Source organism: Lepidochelys olivacea (genome assembly GCF_965140295.1).
Source record: "Lepidochelys olivacea isolate rLepOli2 genome assembly, chromosome: 24".
Taxonomy (NCBI): Eukaryota; Metazoa; Chordata; order Testudines; family Cheloniidae; genus Lepidochelys; species Lepidochelys olivacea.
This window is the reverse complement of record NC_140434.1, coordinates 2,212,864-2,231,108: the sequence shown is the minus strand read 5'-3', so window position 1 is coordinate 2,231,108 and position 18,245 is coordinate 2,212,864. Positions and strand designations below refer to the sequence as shown.

General features: G+C 45.2%; 2 long non-coding RNA genes across 2 annotated transcripts; both read left to right on the top strand.

Annotated features, from left to right (window-relative positions):
* The first annotated feature begins 4,296 nt into the window (after positions 1-4,296).
* LOC311512143 lies at positions 4,297-6,023 on the top strand. Its single transcript, XR_014709409.1, has 2 exons — positions 4,297-4,346; positions 5,018-6,023. It is a non-coding gene; the product is annotated as an uncharacterized lncRNA (long non-coding RNA).
* Positions 6,024-12,042: 6,019 nt separating this feature from the next.
* On the top strand, positions 12,043-13,769 carry LOC311512133. The gene is made up of 2 exons (XR_014709405.1): positions 12,043-12,092; positions 12,764-13,769. It is a non-coding gene; the product is annotated as an uncharacterized lncRNA (long non-coding RNA).
* Positions 13,770-18,245: the final 4,476 nt, after the last annotated feature.

The following is an 18,245-nucleotide window of genomic DNA, read 5'->3' as shown; positions in this document are numbered from 1 at the left end:
AAGAGAATCAGGTCCGGCAAGAGGCTGTAAATCAGAGGAGGTATTACCCTGTGGTTCCCCTGCTAGTACCAACTAACGCCAGTCGGGTGTTCGGTAACCCTTCTCTTTGGAACAGCTCGACCTTTTCAGTCATGGTTTAATGCCTGACTTCATTGGGAAGTGGGAATGAATCTGAGGGAAATTCAGCGGTGGATCTGAGCATCAGTAACATGTACAACAATCCAGTCTGGTCTTTCAAATCCATGCTGATATTGGTTTGGGATATTCTGCCATTAAGCACTGCAATTTCAGGGAGCCTGTATTCTGAATACTCTGCACATCCACCCATAATGCATCTAATCTAATGCAACCTGAAATGAATGGGAGAGAATCATGGCAGAAGCACACCGTACTATTTCTTCCAGCGCTGCTCATTGACTGTGTTCGGGGTTGGTGGCACAGTGTTTTATAAAGGCCTGGACTTACAATCTTGAATCTATACCACCTCAGCAACCACATCTCCGTCCATGAGCAGCTAAGAGAAGGGAGATCTTATGGGAAAGTGCGGCCAAGAGAGCCCAAGTGAAGCACGGGAAGATGAAGAAAAGGCATCACGGACCAAGCAAGAGACCTCTGTGGAATGAGTTTAGGAGAATGCATACTCTCACCACCTGGAGGTCGTGTTTCCAGGTCTTTCTCCGGCGGGAATAGTTCCAGTAGTCAACAGAGCCGGAACGATTTACAGCTGGCTCAATAACTATACAATGGAATTTTATAGAAAAGAGAAACACCTAGCTGCTATAGAATGAAAATCGACACAGCTACAAATTCTGAAGCGAGAAATCATGACCTGACTAAGGCCTAGAAATGAGAGCCACTGAAATACATTTTTGAAGTGACTCTATTACTCAAACATGGGCATCTTCTATGAACAAAACATCAACATTGTAATCATACAACATTTTGCATATATAGAACTTTAATGACTGTTTGTGAAGTGGTTGGTATCCTCAGTTACCACTTACCATCTGACACGAGTGTTCTTATCCTTATTGTCTATGCAAATAAACAGAGGCAAATAAACTGTGCAGAAGGTCACCCAAAGAGTCCGTTGCAGAGACAGCAATAAAACCACATAGTCCGATTTCTCATGCCACACGCTACTCTCTGGGTTGAACATTAGTTGACCTCATTACGTGACGTTAATCAAGTGTTTTGTTAATAACATTTCGTGTTTTGGGCTTCCTCATATGCAATTTACATGACTCTAATGATTACGGCGACTCTATCGTATTCTTGTTTTGTTTGGCAAACTTCTGGACAAATTCTCTTCTGATCTAAGCATAAACAAAGACCAACTAAATAATGTGCTGATCCCCTTCAGTTTTGCCTTCTTTGTACATGGAGATACTAATTTGCCAAAGGAATGATCAGGATGTAAATTACATACATGTTCATTGGTGGCTTAAGATTATAAACTGCTATTTATAATTCAAATATTAAGTACTGCAGTGATAAGACACATGTCTCTTCCTGTGAAAAATCCAGCTGTTATTGTCAAACAAAATCTTAACTCCAGCCTCGTTTGCCTCAAAACATTTTTCCACCACCTCCAGCAACATGGACCCTTCACTTGTTCCACATTTTTTTTGCTGAGTATGTCAGTTACATAGTTCGTAATAGGCGGTGTAGGATAGTCAACTTGAAGTTAGAATTCCAATATAAAGTTTCCTCACTCCCATGCAGAAGAATCAGAAGATGTTTCCTCCAGAAACTTGTCAAAACAAAACAAAAAAAGAACTCATGAATGCGTCTCTCTATGGCAGGGGTTCTCAAAAATTAAGACAGCACCACAGGAGGTCGGCCTGAAGCCTGATCCCGCCCAAGCCCTGCTACCTGCGGTGTGGGGGCGGGGGCAAAGCGAAAGCCCCACTGCCCCAGGCCACAGGGACAAGGCCGAAGCCCGAGGGCAGAGGCCTATAGGCTTAGCCCCACCACCCAGGACTGAAGCCTTCTGGCTTTGGCTTCGGCTTTGGCCCTGGGCCTTAGCAAGTCGCAACCCACTTTGGGGTCCTGACCCACAGTTTGAGAACCACTGCTCTATGTATTACTCTCCTCTTTGTCATACGTTTAGAATCCAAAAATGTGAAGGGCCTGACAGGGTCCAGGCTCAATGGGAAGCACGTGTTTTCAAGACTAATCCGTCTAATTCTGTCTCTGCAACTCATTTCCTGTTAGACCTTATTCTCAATGTGCCTGTGTTTATCCACGTAGATAACAGGGACAATATCACTTGTCATGGATGTTCCACTTCCTTGACACACTGGATAGCAACCCTCTTCGCAAACACTCATTAAGGCTTTTGATGTCTAAAGTATTGAATTATGATGATAATGATAGTTTATTCCTGAAAGACACCCTTGTATTGAGTAACAGCGTCACTTTACAAGGAATTAATATCTAGACCACAGATACTCAACCTTCATTGCACCATGACCCCCTTCTGACAAAAATTACTACATGACCCCAAGAGGAGGAACTGAAGCCTGAACCCACCCAAGCCCTGCTGCTCCAAGCAGGCATGGGGGGAAGCGGTCAAATGACCGAATGGCTCGGCAGCAGTTCTGCAGAAAAGGACCTAGGGGTTACAGTGGACGAGAAGCTGGATATGAGTCAACAGTGTGCCCTTGTTGCCAAGAAGGCCAATGGCATTTTGGGATGTATAAGTCGGGGCATTGCCAACAGATCGAGGGACGTGATCGTTCCCCTCTATTGAACGCTGGTGAGGCCTCATCTGGAGTACTGTGTCCAGTTTGGGGCCCCACACTACAAGAAGGATGTGGAAAAATTGGAAAGAGTCCAGCGGAGGGAAACAAAAATGATTAGGGGACTGGAACACATGAGTTAAGAGGAGAGGCTGAGGGAACTGGGATGTTTAGTCTACGGAAGAGAAGAATGAGGGGGGATTTGATAGCTGCTTTCAACTACCTGAAAGCGGGTTCCAAAGAGGATGGCTCTAGACTGTTCTCAGTGGTAGCAGATGACAGAACAAGGAGTAATGGTCTCAAGTTGCAGTGGGGGAGATTTAGGTTGGATATTAAGAAAAACTTTTTCACTAGGAGGGTGGTGAAACACTGGAATGCGTTACCTAAGGAAGTGGTGGAATCTCCTTCCTTAGAAGTTTTTAAGGTCAGGCTTGACAAAGCCCTGGCTGGGATGATTTAATTGGGGATCGGTCCTGCTTTGAGCAGGGGGTTGGACTAGATGACCTCCTGAGGTCCCGTACAACCCTGATATTCTATGATTCTAAGCTCAGGGTCTTCCAGCATGCCTTAAACTGATCAGATTTTAAATAAGTCTGATCTCAGCCCATAGCCTTAGCTAAGAAAGCCACATAGAATCATAGAATCATAGAATATCAGGGTTGGAAGGGACCTCAGGACATCTCCAGCTTTCCTGTCTTTCATCTGAGACTTTATCCGCTGCTTTTTCATGCAAGACAACAATTGTGTTTGGCTGTTATTGGATGCAGATCATGTGACTGATGCCAGAAACGTTCCAAGGTTTATCTCAAAGCCTTTATCAAACATAACTTGTTTTCACCCACCACCAGCCCTCACCTCAAACCAAGAGCAGCCCTGCAAGAGGAAGCACAGTGAGCTTCTGCCATGGTGATCACCCTCATCCCACAGCACTGGTGCCATAACTAATTGAATTTTTAATTAATCTGAGGGGAAACACGCCCCTAAGCAGAGGGTCAGCACAAAGGCCGGTGCAAATCTCAGGTCCCTGTTACGATCTTTTTTGGAACTGTAAGTGGGACTTCAGTGGTTCATAGGTCTTAAACTGTCCGTCTGACAGAGGGAAATTTCAAGCCACAGGGCCTCAATGTGCCGTCCTCCTTGCAAATTCCATGGGGGGAACTGCCCTTGGCCCCCAGTACATACCAACACATATCAGGGTCGCTTTAAAGGATCAAATTGGAGTCCTCTATGTGACAGGAGATTGTGCAACAGATACAGCTCTTAATAAGCTCCCAATTCATTCCCAGAGTAACTATGGTGGAAGCACTAGAAGGACACCAGAAATGAATTTGTCTCAGAAAACTTTTAAGATGAAGGAAACCTGCAGTGTGTCATATGCATGCCAAACCATGTGAGGTAGAAAACAACAATCCTGAAGATTGAAGCAACCAATTATATCCACTGAAGGAGTGACGTGCACAGCAAAATGTTTTTCTGACTAATTAAGACCTCAAGCAAAGGGGTGTCTCAGATTCTCCAGGCCATCTAACAACCTGTATAAAAGCCCTCGCAACTCAGGGTTCTTTAACCGCTTCTCTTGACGTCTCCTCCTCAGTGGGCTGGGTAAGTGCGATTTCACTGAATCTCTCCATAGCTATCCAGATGTCTCGTTAGTGCTCATTTCAATTTTGCATATAGACTCCAATTACTGTCTATCTTACGGGAGTTTCCACGAAAAAATCTTGATTATTAAGTTGCAGGCATTGGTGGATTCATGGTATAAAGCGAGGGTGGCAATTTTTTGCAGAACTACACAGGCATTTGGGACACAAGTTCAGGTTTATTTTCATAAAGAAACAGGCATTCGAATCCCTTTGGCAGCTTTGAAAAAGCTCATAAACCACTTTTAATTCAACAGCAGCTCAGGCAGATTGCTACATTAGATGGATCTCTGCTCTGAACCAGTTCGGCAATTTCTCTGTTCTTATGTGCTCTGCTAGCAATGATAGGTGCAGATCCCCAGCTGGTGTAAGTTAGCTTAGCACCATTCATCTCCGTTGAACAGTGGCGATTTCCGCTGGCTCGGGCTCTGGTCCTTAACGTTTTGTACTGACGAAGAATATTTTTCATACATACATGGTCAAGTATTGCTGACTCGCAAGCTTTAGAAGCCAAAGTACCACGCGCTCTCTCTTTCTATGTGGCCCCCATTTCAATGGGAACTGAGCTTTGACCCGTTTATTCCACTGGCTCTAAGGCATTATGGTGACTCTTTTCCTTTCTGTGTGTTTCAGGTTTAGTTCCAACGCATGGAGATGTTGTTCCACCACCAAAAAAAGATTTGCAAACCTTGGTGCTGTAAACCGCACCAAAAGATTTGTAAACCTTGGTTCTGTAAACCGTGGGGTTATGGGGACTCAAGCGGTTACGGAGGCGATTATGGACACTGGCCGCCATGCTGCTGGAAAAAGCCATTCAAGTGCTGCTACCCCTATCCCTACCCCTGCTGCTACCCCCACCCCTATCCCTGCGGCCCCACAAACCTGTATCCATGTTTCGCTGAGGAGGAATAGCCATGGAACAAGGAACAACCAACAAACGAAAAGCAAGATACCGATTCACGGCTGAGCTCATGGACAATGGCTTTGGGAAATGCTGAGTGCCCACAACTCCCAAGGGAGCTGTGAGTTCTCAGCACCGCAGGAAACCTGCACCAGATTTCTATTTGCCAGGGGACACTTTAGCACAGTTTCCTCTAATACCGCCATACTCTCTCCTTTACTCTAGCTATCTGACGGCCCGAATCTCAGCTCCATCATGGCCCCTTTCGGCCTCTCTGACAGTGTCAATGCAGCAGGGGCCTGTGAGTTCATACAAATGATATTTACACTCACTCGAAGGCTCTTTACAAACCAACGTCCTGGGACGTAAGTGTCAATGAGAATTAGGGCCTATGTTTTCTAGCCTTTCCATAAATATGTACCATTTGTTTCCAGTTTCAACACTGCTACAGAAGATGTATAACAGAGAAAGAACTTAGTCCTCTCCTGATATTGTGCTTTGTCTAATTAGACTGGGGCTGGGATAACACAATTAACTGAAAATGGCTGCAAACAGGATTTGATTGTCACACTCTACAGCGGCACCAAAGAAAGAAGAACATCTGATGGGAAATGCATCACCTGGGAGCAGTTCATTTGTTGTAATCCTGGAAAACCTGGCAATGTATTTTCTACTCTGCATTCGGTCTGTTCCTATGTAATCCTATCAGATTAGCATTAAAGGGATTCTGAAACACGATAGCAATCCTCTGGTTTCCATTCTGGTCCATTCCTCATTTTACAAACATCTATGAGTTAGATGCCAAATACTTTGTAAATGTGGGTAACAATTCACTCCTGCGCAGGGAACCAATGCCTGGGCACTGCTTCTGAACAACTGACTGATGCATAAACACTGACTCATTACTCCTCAGACCTCCTCTGCGACACAACTCTCTGCTTTTGTTAACTTCCACGGCTAGGGAAACTGAGGCACAGAGGCAGCCAGGGATTTGCTCACAGCTGCGGGAAGTGATTTGCTCAAGTTCACACAGTCAGGCCCTGGCAAAACCGGGATTAAAACTCACAATTTCCAGACTCCCAGCCTTTCTGATTATTTCCTCAGACTCTGTTACCCCTCCATGGAAACCCCCTCATGTCTTGCTGGTGTGATGACTTACAGCTCTCCGGCCGTACATGTGATTTAAAGATAATATACCTTTGCCCTCTAATATGGGACCCGTAATATGGCCACATTCTTTGAAATACAGAAACACAAGACTTTCCACTTTGACCCAATCAATGACCCAGCTAGTCCAGGTTTCAGAGTAGCAGCCGTGTCAGTCTGTATCCGTAAAAAGAAAAGGAGGACTTGTGGCACCTTAGAAACTAACACATTTATTAGAGCATAAGCTTTTGTGAGCTACAGCTCACTTCATCGGCTCTGACAGTGACCAACAACAGCTGCTTCAGAGGAAGGCTCAAGAAACTCTGCAGAAGGCAGTTGTGGGATAACCTGCCCATAGGAGAAGTTTCTGACTCATTTCTATTAATTACTCAGACCTATTCTTCATTATTGGCTAATGCCCTGAGGCAGGAAAGTTTATATCCCTGCCAAACAGAATGGAATAAGTCCGTCTCAATCTACCACTGCTCGAGGGTACGGCACACACCATTGTGCCTGGATTGCCCAGGGTACGCACCAGCTTCTCACTCTCCTTCTCCTGCCTGCTAACGTGGCTCTCCAGTCGGGTCACCAACTTTTCTCCACCCCTTCTGTGGTCCCGATTGTCCCACACTACAAGTCCAAGAACTGTCTACCCCTTTAAGGGTCCCCTGGAGCTCACAAACAGAACAGACTCCCTGCTCCCCCTAGCAACTCTTCACCCCTGGCAGAAGGGCAATACCAGGCCTTTGAACCACGCTAGCTTTCAAAATAGCTCTTCTCAGATGTAAGTTTGCATCGACTTTTGTTCTGCCCTGGGGTAAATTTCACTTTATCGGGATTACAAAATCATCTCTCAATACACCTCCCTTATTAGGGTGATCATCAAAGCAGAACCATACACTTCTGTTAATTGTAGCATTGCTCATTGTTTGAATTGAAGGTTGGTGGCACAGGGCTTTCTAAGGGTTTGCAGTTACAACCTCAGCACTCACATCTCCATCCACGAGCACCTAAGAGAACTGAGGTCGTCTGAGAAAATGCAGATGATGTAGCCCACAAGAAGCACAGGAGAGATGGAGAAAAACCAGGACACGGACATGGGATGATATTACACCAATTCAGCCTCCGGCCAGCCATAGGATTCTGCATCATGAGATCAGTCTTCTGGTTTCGTTTCTGCTGCATTCCTCAGTTAGCCGCCTCTGTGAGTTAGGTGCCTAAACACTTGGTAAATCTGGCCTTGTCGGTAACAATTCACTCCTGCGCAGGGACCCAGTGCCTGGGCACTACTTAAGTCCCAAGGAGCCCTTGGTTAGAAGAGAATCAGGTCCGGCAAGAGGCTGTAAATCAGAGGAGGTATTACCCTGTGGTTCCCCTGCTAGTACCAACTAACGCCAGTCGGGTGTTCGGTAACCCTTCTCTTTGGAACAGCTCGACCTTTTCAGTCATGGTTTAATGCCTGACTTCATTGGGAAGTGGGAATGAATCTGAGGGAAATTCAGCGGTGGATCTGAGCATCAGTAACATGTACAACAATCCAGTCTGGTCTTTCAAATCCATGCTGATATTGGTTTGGGATATTCTGCCATTAAGCACTGCAATTTCAGGGAGCCTGTATTCTGAATACTCTGCACATCCACCCATAATGCATCTAATCTAATGCAACCTGAAATGAATGGGAGAGAATCATGGCAGAAGCACACCGTACTATTTCTTCCAGCGCTGCTCATTGACTGTGTTCGGGGTTGGTGGCACAGTGTTTTATAAAGGCCTGGACTTACAATCTTGAATCTATACCACCTCAGCAACCACATCTCCGTCCATGAGCAGCTAAGAGAAGGGAGATCTTATGGGAAAGTGCGGCCAAGAGAGCCCAAGTGAAGCACGGGAAGATGAAGAAAAGGCATCACGGACCAAGCAAGAGACCTCTGTGGAATGAGTTTAGGAGAATGCATACTCTCACCACCTGGAGGTCGTGTTTCCAGGTCTTTCTCCGGCGGGAATAGTTCCAGTAGTCAACAGAGCCGGAACGATTTACAGCTGGCTCAATAACTATACAATGGAATTTTATAGAAAAGAGAAACACCTAGCTGCTATAGAATGAAAATCGACACAGCTACAAATTCTGAAGCGAGAAATCATGACCTGACTAAGGCCTAGAAATGAGAGCCACTGAAATACATTTTTGAAGTGACTCTATTACTCAAACATGGGCATCTTCTATGAACAAAACATCAACATTGTAATCATACAACATTTTGCATATATAGAACTTTAATGACTGTTTGTGAAGTGGTTGGTATCCTCAGTTACCACTTACCATCTGACACGAGTGTTCTTATCCTTATTGTCTATGCAAATAAACAGAGGCAAATAAACTGTGCAGAAGGTCACCCAAAGAGTCCGTTGCAGAGACAGCAATAAAACCACATAGTCCGATTTCTCATGCCACACGCTACTCTCTGGGTTGAACATTAGTTGACCTCATTACGTGACGTTAATCAAGTGTTTTGTTAATAACATTTCGTGTTTTGGGCTTCCTCATATGCAATTTACATGACTCTAATGATTACGGCGACTCTATCGTATTCTTGTTTTGTTTGGCAAACTTCTGGACAAATTCTCTTCTGATCTAAGCATAAACAAAGACCAACTAAATAATGTGCTGATCCCCTTCAGTTTTGCCTTCTTTGTACATGGAGATACTAATTTGCCAAAGGAATGATCAGGATGTAAATTACATACATGTTCATTGGTGGCTTAAGATTATAAACTGCTATTTATAATTCAAATATTAAGTACTGCAGTGATAAGACACATGTCTCTTCCTGTGAAAAATCCAGCTGTTATTGTCAAACAAAATCTTAACTCCAGCCTCGTTTGCCTCAAAACATTTTTCCACCACCTCCAGCAACATGGACCCTTCACTTGTTCCACATTTTTTTTGCTGAGTATGTCAGTTACATAGTTCGTAATAGGCGGTGTAGGATAGTCAACTTGAAGTTAGAATTCCAATATAAAGTTTCCTCACTCCCATGCAGAAGAATCAGAAGATGTTTCCTCCAGAAACTTGTCAAAACAAAACAAAAAAAGAACTCATGAATGCGTCTCTCTATGGCAGGGGTTCTCAAAAATTAAGACAGCACCACAGGAGGTCGGCCTGAAGCCTGATCCCGCCCAAGCCCTGCTACCTGCGGTGTGGGGGCGGGGGCAAAGCGAAAGCCCCACTGCCCCAGGCCACAGGGACAAGGCCGAAGCCCGAGGGCAGAGGCCTATAGGCTTAGCCCCACCACCCAGGACTGAAGCCTTCTGGCTTTGGCTTCGGCTTTGGCCCTGGGCCTTAGCAAGTCGCAACCCACTTTGGGGTCCTGACCCACAGTTTGAGAACCACTGCTCTATGTATTACTCTCCTCTTTGTCATACGTTTAGAATCCAAAAATGTGAAGGGCCTGACAGGGTCCAGGCTCAATGGGAAGCACGTGTTTTCAAGACTAATCCGTCTAATTCTGTCTCTGCAACTCATTTCCTGTTAGACCTTATTCTCAGTGTGCCTGTGTTTATCCACGTAGATAACAGGGACAATATCACTTGTCATGGATGTTCCACTTCCTTGACACACTGGATAGCAACCCTCTTCGCAAACACTCATTAAGGCTTTTGATGTCTAAAGTATTGAATTATGATGATAATGATAGTTTATCCTGAAAGACACCCTTGTATTGAGTAACAGCGTCACTTTACAAGGAATTAATATCTAGACCACAGATACTCAACCTTCATTGCACCATGACCCCCTTCTGACAAAAATTACTACATGACCCCAAGAGGAGGAACTGAAGCCTGAACCCACCCAAGCCCTGCTGCTCCAAGCAGGCATGGGGGGAAGCGGTCAAATGACCGAATGGCTCGGCAGCAGTTCTGCAGAAAAGGACCTAGGGGTTACAGTGGACGAGAAGCTGGATATGAGTCAACAGTGTGCCCTTGTTGCCAAGAAGGCCAATGGCATTTTGGGATGTATAAGTCGGGGCATTGCCAACAGATCGAGGGACGTGATCGTTCCCCTCTATTGAACGCTGGTGAGGCCTCATCTGGAGTACTGTGTCCAGTTTGGGGCCCCACACTACAAGAAGGATGTGGAAAAATTGGAAAGAGTCCAGCGGAGGGAAACAAAAATGATTAGGGGACTGGAACACATGAGTTAAGAGGAGAGGCTGAGGGAACTGGGATGTTTAGTCTACGGAAGAGAAGAATGAGGGGGGATTTGATAGCTGCTTTCAACTACCTGAAAGCGGGTTCCAAAGAGGATGGCTCTAGACTGTTCTCAGTGGTAGCAGATGACAGAACAAGGAGTAATGGTCTCAAGTTGCAGTGGGGGAGATTTAGGTTGGATATTAAGAAAAACTTTTTCACTAGGAGGGTGGTGAAACACTGGAATGCGTTACCTAAGGAAGTGGTGGAATCTCCTTCCTTAGAAGTTTTTAAGGTCAGGCTTGACAAAGCCCTGGCTGGGATGATTTAATTGGGGATCGGTCCTGCTTTGAGCAGGGGGTTGGACTAGATGACCTCCTGAGGTCCCGTACAACCCTGATATTCTATGATTCTAAGCTCAGGGTCTTCCAGCATGCCTTAAACTGATCAGATTTTAAATAAGTCTGATCTCAGCCCATAGCCTTAGCTAAGAAAGCCACATAGAATCATAGAATCATAGAATATCAGGGTTGGAAGGGACCTCAGGACATCTCCAGCTTTCCTGTCTTTCATCTGAGACTTTATCCGCTGCTTTTTCATGCAAGACAACAATTGTGTTTGGCTGTTATTGGATGCAGATCATGTGACTGATGCCAGAAACGTTCCAAGGTTTATCTCAAAGCCTTTATCAAACATAACTTGTTTTCACCCACCACCAGCCCTCACCTCAAACCAAGAGCAGCCCTGCAAGAGGAAGCACAGTGAGCTTCTGCCATGGTGATCACCCTCATCCCACAGCACTGGTGCCATAACTAATTGAATTTTTAATTAATCTGAGGGGAAACACGCCCCTAAGCAGAGGGTCAGCACAAAGGCCGGTGCAAATCTCAGGTCCCTGTTACGATCTTTTTTGGAACTGTAAGTGGGACTTCAGTGGTTCATAGGTCTTAAACTGTCCGTCTGACAGAGGGAAATTTCAAGCCACAGGGCCTCAATGTGCCGTCCTCCTTGCAAATTCCATGGGGGGAACTGCCCTTGGCCCCCAGTACATACCAACACATATCAGGGTCGCTTTAAAGGATCAAATTGGAGTCCTCTATGTGACAGGAGATTGTGCAACAGATACAGCTCTTAATAAGCTCCCAATTCATTCCCAGAGTAACTATGGTGGAAGCACTAGAAGGACACCAGAAATGAATTTGTCTCAGAAAACTTTTAAGATGAAGGAAACCTGCAGTGTGTCATATGCATGCCAAACCATGTGAGGTAGAAAACAACAATCCTGAAGATTGAAGCAACCAATTATATCCACTGAAGGAGTGACGTGCACAGCAAAATGTTTTTCTGACTAATTAAGACCTCAAGCAAAGGGGTGTCTCAGATTCTCCAGGCCATCTAACAACCTGTATAAAAGCCCTCGCAACTCAGGGTTCTTTAACCGCTTCTCTTGACGTCTCCTCCTCAGTGGGCTGGGTAAGTGCGATTTCACTGAATCTCTCCATAGCTATCCAGATGTCTCGTTAGTGCTCATTTCAATTTTGCATATAGACTCCAATTACTGTCTATCTTACGGGAGTTTCCACGAAAAAATCTTGATTATTAAGTTGCAGGCATTGGTGGATTCATGGTATAAAGCGAGGGTGGCAATTTTTTGCAGAACTACACAGGCATTTGGGACACAAGTTCAGGTTTATTTTCATAAAGAAACAGGCATTCGAATCCCTTTGGCAGCTTTGAAAAAGCTCATAAACCACTTTTAATTCAACAGCAGCTCAGGCAGATTGCTACATTAGATGGATCTCTGCTCTGAACCAGTTCGGCAATTTCTCTGTTCTTATGTGCTCTGCTAGCAATGATAGGTGCAGATCCCCAGCTGGTGTAAGTTAGCTTAGCACCATTCATCTCCGTTGAACAGTGGCGATTTCCGCTGGCTCGGGCTCTGGTCCTTAACGTTTTGTACTGACGAAGAATATTTTTCATACATACATGGTCAAGTATTGCTGACTCGCAAGCTTTAGAAGCCAAAGTACCACGCGCTCTCTCTTTCTATGTGGCCCCCATTTCAATGGGAACTGAGCTTTGACCCGTTTATTCCACTGGCTCTAAGGCATTATGGTGACTCTTTTCCTTTCTGTGTGTTTCAGGTTTAGTTCCAACGCATGGAGATGTTGTTCCACCACCAAAAAAAGATTTGCAAACCTTGGTGCTGTAAACCGCACCAAAAGATTTGTAAACCTTGGTTCTGTAAACCGTGGGGTTATGGGGACTCAAGCGGTTACGGAGGCGATTATGGACACTGGCCGCCATGCTGCTGGAAAAAGCCATTCAAGTGCTGCTACCCCTATCCCTACCCCTGCTGCTACCCCCACCCCTATCCCTGCGGCCCCACAAACCTGTATCCATGTTTCGCTGAGGAGGAATAGCCATGGAACAAGGAACAACCAACAAACGAAAAGCAAGATACCGATTCACGGCTGAGCTCATGGACAATGGCTTTGGGAAATGCTGAGTGCCCACAACTCCCAAGGGAGCTGTGAGTTCTCAGCACCGCAGGAAACCTGCACCAGATTTCTATTTGCCAGGGGACACTTTAGCACAGTTTCCTCTAATACCGCCATACTCTCTCCTTTACTCTAGCTATCTGACGGCCCGAATCTCAGCTCCATCATGGCCCCTTTCGGCCTCTCTGACAGTGTCAATGCAGCAGGGGCCTGTGAGTTCATACAAATGATATTTACACTCACTCGAAGGCTCTTTACAAACCAACGTCCTGGGACGTAAGTGTCAATGAGAATTAGGGCCTATGTTTTCTAGCCTTTCCATAAATATGTACCATTTGTTTCCAGTTTCAACACTGCTACAGAAGATGTATAACAGAGAAAGAACTTAGTCCTCTCCTGATATTGTGCTTTGTCTAATTAGACTGGGGCTGGGATAACACAATTAACTGAAAATGGCTGCAAACAGGATTTGATTGTCAAACTCTACAGCGGCACCAAAGAAAGAAGAACATCTGATGGGAAATGCATCACCTGGGAGCAGTTCATTTGTTGTAATCCTGGAAAACCTGGCAATGTATTTTCTACTCTGCATTCGGTCTGTTCCTATGTAATCCTATCAGATTAGCATTAAAGGGATTCTGAAACACGATAGCAATCCTCTGGTTTCCATTCTGGTCCATTCCTCATTTTACAAACATCTATGAGTTAGATGCCAAATACTTTGTAAATGTGGGTAACAATTCACTCCTGCGCAGGGAACCAGTGCCTGGGCACTGCTTCTGAACAACTGACTGATGCATAAACACTGACTCATTACTCCTCAGACCTCCTCTGCGACACAACTCTCTGCTTTTGTTAACTTCCACGGCTAGGGAAACTGAGGCACAGAGGCAGCCAGGGATTTGCTCACAGCTGCGGGAAGTGATTTGCTCAAGTTCACACAGTCAGGCCCTGGCAAAACCGGGATTAAAACTCACAATTTCCAGACTCCCAGCCTTTCTGATTATTTCCTCAGACTCTGTTACCCCTCCATGGAAACCCCCTCATGTCTTGCTGGTGTGATGACTTACAGCTCTCCGGCCGTACATGTGATTTAAAGATAATATACCTTTGCCCTCTAATATGGGACCCGTAATATGGCCACATTCTTTGAAATACAGAAACACAAGACTTTCCACTTTGACCCAATCAATGACCCAGCTAGTCCAGGTTTCAGAGTAGCAGCCGTGTCAGTCTGTATCCGTAAAAAGAAAAGGAGGACTTGTGGCACCTTAGAAACTAACACATTTATTAGAGCATAAGCTTTTGTGAGCTACAGCTCACTTCATCGGCTCTGACAGTGACCAACAACAGCTGCTTCAGAGGAAGGCTCAAGAAACTCTGCAGAAGGCAGTTGTGGGATAACCTGCCCATAGGAGAAGTTTCTGACTCATTTCTATTAATTACTCAGACCTATTCTTCATTATTGGCTAATGCCCTGAGGCAGGAAAGTTTATATCCCTGCCAAACAGAATGGAATAAGTCCGTCTCAATCTACCACTGCTCGAGGGTACGGCACACACCATTGTGCCTGGATTGCCCAGGGTACGCACCAGCTTCTCACTCTCCTTCTCCTGCCTGCTAACGTGGCTCTCCAGTCGGGTCACCAACTTTTCTCCACCCCTTCTGTGGTCCCGATTGTCCCACACTACAAGTCCAAGAACTGTCTACCCCTTTAAGGGTCCCCTGGAGCTCACAAACAGAACAGACTCCCTGCTCCCCCTAGCAACTCTTCACCCCTGGCAGAAGGGCAATACCAGGCCTTTGAACCACGCTAGCTTTCAAAATAGCTCTTCTCAGATGTAAGTTTGCATCGACTTTTGTTCTGCCCTGGGGTAAATTTCACTTTATCGGGATTACAAAATCATCTCTCAATACACCTCCCTTATTAGGGTGATCATCAAAGCAGAACCATACACTTCTGTTAATTGTAGCATTGCTCATTGTTTGAATTGAAGGTTGGTGGCACAGGGCTTTCTAAGGGTTTGCAGTTACAACCTCAGCACTCACATCTCCATCCACGAGCACCTAAGAGAACTGAGGTCGTCTGAGAAAATGCAGATGATGTAGCCCACAAGAAGCACAGGAGAGATGGAGAAAAACCAGGACACGGACATGGGATGATATTACACCAATTCAGCCTCCGGCCAGCCATAGGATTCTGCATCATGAGATCAGTCTTCTGGTTTCGTTTCTGCTGCATTCCTCAGTTAGCCGCCTCTGTGAGTTAGGTGCCTAAACACTTGGTAAATCTGGCCTTGTCGGTAACAATTCACTCCAGCGCAGGGACCCAGTGCCTGGGCACTACTTAAGTCCCAAGGAGCCCTTGGTTAGAAGAGAATCAGGTCCGGCAAGAGGCTGTAAATCAGAGGAGGTATTACCCTGTGGTTCCCCTGCTAGTACCAACTAACGCCAGTCGGGTGTTCGGTAACCCTTCTCTTTGGAACAGCTCGACCTTTTCAGTCATGGTTTAATGCCTGACTTCATTGGGAAGTGGGAATGAATCTGAGGGAAATTCAGCGGTGGATCTGAGCATCAGTAACATGTACAACAATCCAGTCTGGTCTTTCAAATCCATGCTGATATTGGTTTGGGATATTCTGCCATTAAGCACTGCAATTTCAGGGAGCCTGTATTCTGAATACTCTGCACATCCACCCATAATGCATCTAATCTAATGCAACCTGAAATGAATGGGAGAGAATCATGGCAGAAGCACACCGTACTATTTCTTCCAGCGCTGCTCATTGACTGTGTTCGGGGTTGGTGGCACAGTGTTTTATAAAGGCCTGGACTTACAATCTTGAATCTATACCACCTCAGCAACCACATCTCCGTCCATGAGCAGCTAAGAGAAGGGAGATCTTATGGGAAAGTGCGGCCAAGAGAGCCCAAGTGAAGCACGGGAAGATGAAGAAAAGGCATCACGGACCAAGCAAGAGACCTCTGTGGAATGAGTTTAGGAGAATGCATACTCTCACCACCTGGAGGTCGTGTTTCCAGGTCTTTCTCCGGCGGGAATAGTTCCAGTAGTCAACAGAGCCGGAACGATTTACAGCTGGCTCAATAACTATACAATGGAATTTTATAGAAAAGAGAAACACCTAGCTGCTATAGAATGAAAATCGACACAGCTACAAATTCTGAAGCGAGAAATCATGACCTGACTAAGGCCTAGAAATGAGAGCCACTGAAATACATTTTTGAAGTGACTCTATTACTCAAACATGGGCATCTTCTATGAACAAAACATCAACATTGTAATCATACAACATTTTGCATATATAGAACTTTAATGACTGTTTGTGAAGTGGTTGGTATCCTCAGTTACCACTTACCATCTGACACGAGTGTTCTTATCCTTATTGTCTATGCAAATAAACAGAGGCAAATAAACTGTGCAGAAGGTCACCCAAAGAGTCCGTTGCAGAGACAGCAATAAAACCACATAGTCCGATTTCTCATGCCACACGCTACTCTCTGGGTTGAACATTAGTTGACCTCATTACGTGACGTTAATCAAGTGTTTTGTTAATAACATTTCGTGTTTTGGGCTTCCTCATATGCAATTTACATGACTCTAATGATTACGGCGACTCTATCGTATTCTTGTTTTGTTTGGCAAACTTCTGGACAAATTCTCTTCTGATCTAAGCATAAACAAAGACCAACTAAATAATGTGCTGATCCCCTTCAGTTTTGCCTTCTTTGTACATGGAGATACTAATTTGCCAAAGGAATGATCAGGATGTAAATTACATACATGTTCATTGGTGGCTTAAGATTATAAACTGCTATTTATAATTCAAATATTAAGTACTGCAGTGATAAGACACATGTCTCTTCCTGTGAAAAATCCAGCTGTTATTGTCAAACAAAATCTTAACTCCAGCCTCGTTTGCCTCAAAACATTTTTCCACCACCTCCAGCAACATGGACCCTTCACTTGTTCCACATTTTTTTTGCTGAGTATGTCAGTTACATAGTTCGTAATAGGCGGTGTAGGATAGTCAACTTGAAGTTAGAATTCCAATATAAAGTTTCCTCACTCCCATGCAGAAGAATCAGAAGATGTTTCCTCCAGAAACTTGTCAAAACAAAACAAAAAAAGAACTCATGAATGCGTCTCTCTATGGCAGGGGTTCTCAAAAATTAAGACAGCACCACAGGAGGTCGGCCTGAAACCTGATCCCGCCCAAGCCCTGCTACCTGCGGTGTGGGGGCGGGGGCAAAGCGAAAGCCCCACTGCCCCAGGCCACAGGGACAAGGCCGAAGCCCGAGGCCTATAGGCTTAGCCCCACCACCCAGGACTGAAGCCTTCTGGCTTTGGCTTCGGCTTTGGCCCTGGGCCTTAGCAAGTCGCAACCCACTTTGGGGTCCTGACCCACAGTTTGAGAACCACTGCTCTATGTATTACTCTCCTCTTTGTCATACGTTTAGAATCCAAAAATGTGAAGGGCCTGACAGGGTCCAGGCTCAATGGGAAGCACGTGTTTTCAAGACTAATCCGTCTAATTCTGTCTCTGCAACTCATTTCCTGTTAGACCTTATTCTCAATGTGCCTGTGTTTATCCACGTAGATAACAGGGACAATATCACTTGTCATGGATGTTCCACTTCCTTGACACACTGGATAGCAACCCTCTTCGCAAACACTCATTAAGGCTTTTGATGTCTAAAGTATTGAATTATGATGATAATGATAGTTTATTCCTGAAAGACACCCTTGTATTGAGTAACAGCGTCACTTTACAAGGAATTAATATCTAGACCACAGATACTCAACCTTCATTGCACCATGACCCCCTTCTGACAAAAATTACTACATGACCCCAAGAGGAGGAACTGAAGCCTGAACCCACCCAAGCCCTGCTGCTCCAAGCAGGCATGGGGGGAAGCGGTCAAATGACCGAATGGCTCGGCAGCAGTTCTGCAGAAAAGGACCTAGGGGTTACAGTGGACGAGAAGCTGGATATGAGTCAACAGTGTGCCCTTGTTGCCAAGAAGGCCAATGGCATTTTGGGATGTATAAGTCGGGGCATTGCCAACAGATCGAGGGACGTGATCGTTCCCCTCTATTGAACGC